The following is a 7205-nucleotide window of genomic DNA, read 5'->3' as shown; positions in this document are numbered from 1 at the left end:
CAAGATATTTTTGTGTCTCGCACAGAGCCCAGTGCTCAGAAAACCACCCCCTGCCCTTGCTGTCTGTGACACTCCTCACTCTTTGCACAGAGCGTGTCGCACTCTGAGGTGTCAGGCTCTCTCGACTGATAAGGAAAGCAGGGGGACCAGCTTCATCTATTTTTGGGTGCCCATATTTGAACAAATCTCAACATATCTGTGTTACCATGACGTTTTAACGAAGTCCCTAAAACACGTAGTCACACTCCCTTTTCATTCCCTCCACAGTCAATGAAGTGCAACTTCATTTTTGGGGACAACAGGGAGGAGGTTGATCTCACCCCATGCCAGACCCACTTGTCTGGACTTCCCTTTCTAGTCAATGGAGGGAAATAGGTTCCCTCAACTGAGTTGTTTCGAGATACATTTCCTAATGACAAGCTAAGGTCCTGCAGGAGACAGATCAAAAATTTCCAGCACCGCATGGGAACACAGCTACCCCAGGACATCTCAGGCAGCAATAGCCTCTCTGTGTGGTCAAATGAATCAAACTCCAAAGGTGGATTCTAGTCCTAAGCTGAAATCTTCTCAAAAAATAACTCAATGCAATAATTGACAAAAATCCTCATTTCCAAAACTTCACACATTTTTTACCTTTGCCAAATATGTTTTCATTCTTAATAATTGGCAGCACCATATTTGTGCACTACAGTAACATGGCTATGAAGCATGGCAGGGACCAGGGTCCCAGATAAAGCTCTCAGGATGATGTGTGTTAAGGGCACCTTTGCTCTTTTCTGGCATATCACCTCTATCTTAAGCACCACAGACCAAGAAACCTTGCTGAGGACTTCTAACAACAAAGAGCCTGCTTTGGTGCCTCAAGGAGGAAGGCTACATCCTGTCCCAGATTGTCCTACATCCTGCTTCTACAAAATGAGAGACCCACAGGAGAAATCAGTTTGGAGGCTCACCAAAGCATCTCAGCCTGTGGCCACACTTTGTACTGTTCCATCCCACATGACTTTGATCCTGTTTTTAAAAAATGCCAAATCCCAAGCCAACCCCAAAGGCCTAGATTCCCACACAGGTCTGCCCAGTGCAGAGACCTGACAGTGCAGGGGCACAGACATGTCCTCTCCAGTGCCCGCTTTGAGATATTTCACAGCCTTTGGCACCATCTGGAGATGTTCCTGAAGGATTTGTCAGCAAGTTTTGGAAAATAACTGGGGTGAGGGGAGGTGTCTGCTTTCCAGAACATGAGGGGAAATCTCTCAGCTCTCTCCCTGGCTGTGCCATCTCCATGGTGGTGACCTACTGAGCCCCCACATGACACGAGCTGAGGTCACAGTGGGATGTGCCGCATCATAGGCAGGTCTCCCCAGGGCCGTGGCGGTACCCTCACTTCCTGCGAGGTCCAGGAGCTGCTGAGCACTGCTCACCTGCTCCCCACTGCTGCTCTTCAGAGCCACTCCATTGCAAGGATGGGGGACAGGAGGCAGAGGGCCATGTTGGGGCCCCTCACCGACAGGCAGTGGAGAAGGGGCAGGCTGGAGAGAGTTTGGGGTGAAAAGACGGGAAGAGCGTCCCTCCTCCCCTGATGGAGATAGAATCTGATACCAAAGGGGCAAGCAAGAACTGCCGGACCAAGACCATCAGTCCAGACTGTGGTTCCTTGTTCCCAGCGCTCCTGCAGCTCTCTCCTGAGGTAAGGGCTTTAGGAGCTCCTTGCTGAGGTGTTGCACAGTGACTGTTGAGCGCAAAAATGACTGTGGATCCTGAGCTGTGAAGGTGGCTGGAAAGGGCTGGGGGCTGCCACAAGAGCCCTGCCTCAGGGTCCCGTCTGGCTCAGGGGACAGTGTGGCAGCCAGGACTCCTGGCTCCTGGCGATGGGGCTGCCCTGAGCACCAAGGCTCCTGTGGGGCTGGCTCCATCCCATTGTGGAGAGTGGGGGGCAATCCATAGCCACGCTTCCCTGGGAGTGGGTCCCCCGTTGGCATCTGGCTCTGGCACGAAAGGGGTCCTGCATCCTGCAGCTGGGGTGTCCTGCAGCTCCCTTGGGGCTCTCAAGAGCCTGCTGGAAATGCCCATATGGAAAATGGATCCTTCCCCTTGTAAAAACCCCAAGGTGTCTACATATTTGGGAGAACCTCTGCTCCTTCACCCTGGATCCTTTTATGCTTCCAACTTGGCAGAACATGTTTTGGGCTCAGAGATCTTGTCCTCAGATGGCCACAGCCCCTGTCCTCCTGCAAATGGGGGTCAAACCTCTGCACCCAAAAGACAGCCTGTTTGGGAGAGCAGCTTGGGAACAGGTGGGGGTGCCATGGCCACCCCACAAGTCCCTGCTGACCCCAAGCATTTTTCTCTGAGCCGTGGGGGGCAGTGCTGGGGGCAGTCCAGCAGGGCCATCTGCCCCAGCCTCCTCCTGGCCACACACCTCCACTGCCCAGCACCGGCAGGCCCAGAGCTGCTCTGCCCCTGGCTGCCCTGCGCCCCTGGGGCTCCTCAGCCCTCCGGAGCGACACACCGGGGCCCAGCCCGGCCCTGCAGAGACCAGCCCCTGCCTGGCCGCGGCCCAGCCCTGCCAGGTGCAGCGCAAGGACTGCCGAGCCCTGGGGCAGCCGCGGGCAGGGGGCCGGGGTCCCAGGGGAAACAGGGCCGGGCCCTGCCCTGCCCTGCCCTGGGGGCAGCAGGACGCTGCCCACGTGCTCCATCGCCCATGGCCATGCCCAGGGCCCCCGCGCCGGCACCAGGGCCGGCACCAGCACAGGCCCCAGGGCTGCTCCCTCGTGCCCCCCCACGGCCCATGGGCACAGGGCAGCCAGGAGCCCCGCAGGACCCCTGCAGCAGAGCCCAACCCCGGCAGGGGAGCAGCCGTGCCCCGGGATCCCGCAGTGCCCAGACACACGGGGCCACACTGTCCCCAGGCCCCACGACGCCTCACAATGTCCTGCAATGCCACCCACAAGATGGCGACCGACCGCAGGGGCAGGGAGCAGAGCTGGGCGCTAGGGCAGGAGGCTGCAACGTTTCCATGGCAACACCCACAGTGCTGCACTCCTATTGGCCAGCAAGAGAAACATGGGTGGATTTGAATGACGGCTCTCTCAGCCAATCGGAGTCCAGCATGGGAACAAAAAGAGGTGGAAGGGGGAGCTGGAGCAAAGCTGAAGTGAGGGAGTGGGTGAGAGCAGGTGTGAGCGGGGCTGGCAGGGCTGTGGGTGCCTTCAGCTGCCGGCGGGTGCTCTCCCGCCAGAGCAGGGGCAGCAGTGCTGGCCCTGAGGCTGCTTTTCTGCAAGAGCTGCAGCAGGTGCTGGTGGGGCCGTGAGCACGGCACAGAGCAAGTGGGGACAGAGCGGGCAGCTGCCCTGCAGCCAGATGTGGCGGCCTGCCCCGAGCTGCTGGGCTGGGGTGGCTGCTGGGGTTGGGGGGCAGGAAGCTTTGCCCCTGCCAGGGGTCAGAGACCCATGTTAAAGCATTTCCCTGAGCTGCTGCTGCCACCACAGCCCCCAGGTGCTGCTCCGAGCTGCGTTTGGGAGCTGCTGGGCAAAGTGTGAGCAGGCTGCTGGTGTCCTCGTGAGGGGCCCTTCCCAATGGTGTCTTTTGTTGTGAAAACTGCATTTCCGAGTGTCTCTGAGCGAGGCTGTCCCCGCATGTCATGCCATGCCTTAGCTGTTGTTTTTGCTCCAGGCCTTTTGCTTTGCCCCGAGACCTGTGAGCCTGGCAGCAGCCTGAAGGGTGTTTCCAGAGCAGCTTTGTGTGAGGTGTTTTGCTTGTCAAGGGCCTTGAAAGTGGCTGAATGGCCAGTGCTCCCACTTGCCGTTGTTCTTTCCATGCTCCTAGGTCAGGGGGAAGAGTTGCTGACTTGTGGCTGTGCTGGTTTCACCAGCTGAGATGCCCTGGCCTGAGTCCTTCCGCGTGTCTCCAATTGTCAGGGCATAAAAGAGGAGAATGCTGGTTGTCCTGGATGTGTAGAGGATTTGCTGGGTTTGTTCAGCATTGGGGAAGGAACCAGACTTGTGAGTTGTGGGAAGGCTTCTCCCTCTGCCTGGGACATGAGGCCCAGCTGTCTTGCTACATGTAGAGACTACCTGGGCAAAAACTAATCTTCTTTTAGGGCAGTAACTGGTCCTTAATGGGTGTTTTGCTGCACTCTGAGCATTGTGAAGCCACGAGGTGAATCAGGGAGGCGGTTCAGGAGCTGGCTGAGCCTTGGAGGAGGCAGGGGGAGCTGCAGGTGGCCACCGCCACATGGTCAGGGTGTGGGTAGTGAGGTCACCACTGTCTATGAGAGCTATGCCAGAAAATCACCACTGTCTAGTTGATTCTTTGCAAGGATCTGACAGGCAGCAGGAGGCACATGGCGCAGCTGTTGGTTCTGAGGTCACTTCTGCCTGAGCACCTGATAGGCCATCTGGAGGAAGAAGGCTTGGCTGTTGATTGTGAGGTCACCTCTGAGTGATGAACTGATTGGATAGCAGCAGAGATGTGGCTGGAAAGGAGCTTGTGAGGTCATTTCTCCGTGAGCAGTTGGTAGGGCAGCAGCAGGAACGTGGTTGGGATATGAGCTTTTGTGATCACTTCTGCCTGAGCAGCTGATAGGTCAGCATTTGGCGCATGGCAGGGGAAGTTGTAGTGAGAGAACTTCTGTCTCCGAGGTTTATAGGCCAGTGTCAGAGACATGGCTGTGAAGGTGACTGTGAGGTCATGTCTTTCTGAGTCCCTGATAGGCCAGCAGCAGGCAGCTAGGCGTGGACGTTGCTTGTGAGGTCTCTTTTGTCAGAGTCCCTGATAGGCCAGCAGTAGTTGGTGGCTGGGAAAGTTCTTTGGAGGAAACTTCTGTCCCCGAAGTCCATAGGCCAGCAGCAGGCATGTGATGGGGGTATGCACTTGTGAGGTCACCTCTATGTGAGCAGCTGACAGGTCCGGAGAAGACACATGGCTTACATGCTGGTGGTGAGGTCACTTCTGGGTTTGTTGCGTGTGCTCAGAGGAGGGATTGACCCCTGCAGAGCTCTACAACAATACAGCTCATTAATCAAGCAGAAGTCGATGTTCCACATCATCTGACACACATTGAATTCCCCTCCGTCATCATGAGTTACTACTGCTACATTTAAAATGCGGATGATGTTCTGTGGTGAACATGGACATGGAGTTTGCCTTTCCACTTGTTGCTAAGTAGAAGCTTGCAGCCTCCTCCCGGTCAGCTAGGGAGTCCAGCTAGATTTTTGAGGCTGCTAAATGAATCTAGTGCTGGTGTGAGCAGTGGTGTTAGTAATCTCTTATTGCCAGGGTGTGTGTGCTTTAGAACTTGCCCCTGCCAAAGCAGCAGGGAGCTTGTGAGATTTTCCTGCCAGGTCTGAATGCTGTGTCTGTCTTTGAGGTGTCCACCTGCTTTTACGACACTTTTGAAACCGAAACACATTAGAGGTCTCAGATTTTTTGTCCACATATGCAGTCATTGGAGAATGTGTGCAAAGGCTGTTGGAGGAGACAGGAGTGTCACTCCCCAAAATGGTATCTGCCACATTTTCAAAGAGATTTCTTGTTCAGAGAAGTTGAGGCACAAGCGAGAGGCAAGAGCTGGCCTGACCAGCCCCTGTGAGAGCACTTGCTCTCTGCATCCTGGAGGTGGGAAGTGAGCAGGCCCCCGGCTGTGAGTGGCTGTTCAGAGGAAGTGCCTGTTGCAAGGCCTTGGAGGCCTAGAAGGGAATGGAAGGTCTGGAGAGTTGGGCTTTGTGTGTTGTGGGGCACTTGGGGGTGCCCTGTGTGCTGCCATGTGTGGTGCTGTGGCCTGTGTGTCGCTGATGCAGAGGCGCGTGTTGGCTGCCAACCCTCTGTGAGGTGCGGGGGTAGTGCTGTGTCACAGTGCGGGGTGTCCTGTGGTGGAGCCGGGTGGTGGCCCCAGTGTTTTGCTGCTCAGCATGGGAGGAGGTGGCTGGAGAGAGCAGTGCTCTGCTGCCAGAGCCCAGCCTGCCATCACAGTGTCCTTCTGGGAGAGCTGAGAGAGGACTGTTGGTGACCATGTTGCCTCCTTGGAGCATCGTGGTGGGAGCCAGGGCTGCTCGCAGTTTGGTGGTTTCTGTCAGCTAAGGTTCAGGCTTGCAGTTCCTGAAGGTCTTGGTGCTTCTGTGAGTCTTTGGGATTTTCCTGACTCCCCTGGAGGAAGTTCTCTTCTGCCTCCTTAAAGGCTTTCTGTTACATCTGGACCCTCATTGCATCTTCCAATCTCAGACCCTAATCCATTGCGATCCCTCAGAGAGATGGGTAGTTAATGAAAGCAGTCAGAGCCATTTCTCCACTTTGTGCCTACGCAGACCCTTGCAGGCAGGGGAGATGCCACCTCAGAAGAAGCCAGGCCTCTCAGGGTGATAGGTGGCTCTGAGACACCTGTCCTTGGTGAGCAGTGGAAGCAGCATCTCCAAAGCCTCTGGTGCCTTTGGCAAGAATCACAGAGGAGCAGATTCCTTGAGGCTGCAATGGGGGAGACATGTGGAGGTAGGGATGCAACGCCCTGCTCAAGGCAGGTCCCAGTAGAGGAGGCATCTTGGGGCCTTTTTTCACCAGTACAGCTCAGCATGGTTGGGAGATATTTGCCCCTGCCTGTTGAGACTCTGTAAGGCCAGCAGAACTGACAGTAACACTCCGCTTCTTTCTTTCTAGTTTGCTCCGCTCCTGGAGGTTCCCAGTGCAGTCCTGGAGCCCCTGAGAGTGGAGGCAGGATGCCAGGGTGTGTCCCTGTGCCTGTCAACATCTTTGCCAACATTGTGAGCCCTCTGTGAAAGCAGCTGCAAGTGACAGAGAAGAGGCTACGTATGGATGCGAAGGCTTCCATAAAAGCGCCTGGCTTCTGTGGGTGACTTGGGGTTGGGTTCACCTCCTGGTACCTCTGCTGTGCTGCCAATTGCGCATCCCACAACTGCTGTTACTGCCAGCCCGCTCAGCAAATGCTATTGTGTCCCCTCTTTTTCCTAGAAGGTTGTGGTGCCATATAGGACAAGTCCAAGACCCTTATAATAAATGCCAGTGTCTCCTGGGTGCCTTTGTGTGAGTGCCCCAAAGCCTCCGTAGCTTGACCTGAGGAAGTCTCAGAGTTCTTGGGCTGCTGGCTCTGTGAGGGGTGAAGATGTGCCCAGGGCCTGGTTGCCCGTGGCACCCAGCCCTCAGTGCTCTGTGAACACAGCTGTGAAGCCCGGACTGCTGCTGCAAAGCCTGCACAG

This window comes from Apteryx mantelli, unplaced genomic scaffold, assembly GCF_036417845.1.
Source record: "Apteryx mantelli isolate bAptMan1 unplaced genomic scaffold, bAptMan1.hap1 HAP1_SCAFFOLD_20, whole genome shotgun sequence".
Classification (NCBI taxonomy): Eukaryota; Metazoa; Chordata; class Aves; order Apterygiformes; family Apterygidae; genus Apteryx; species Apteryx mantelli.
This window is presented reverse-complemented; position numbering follows the sequence as displayed.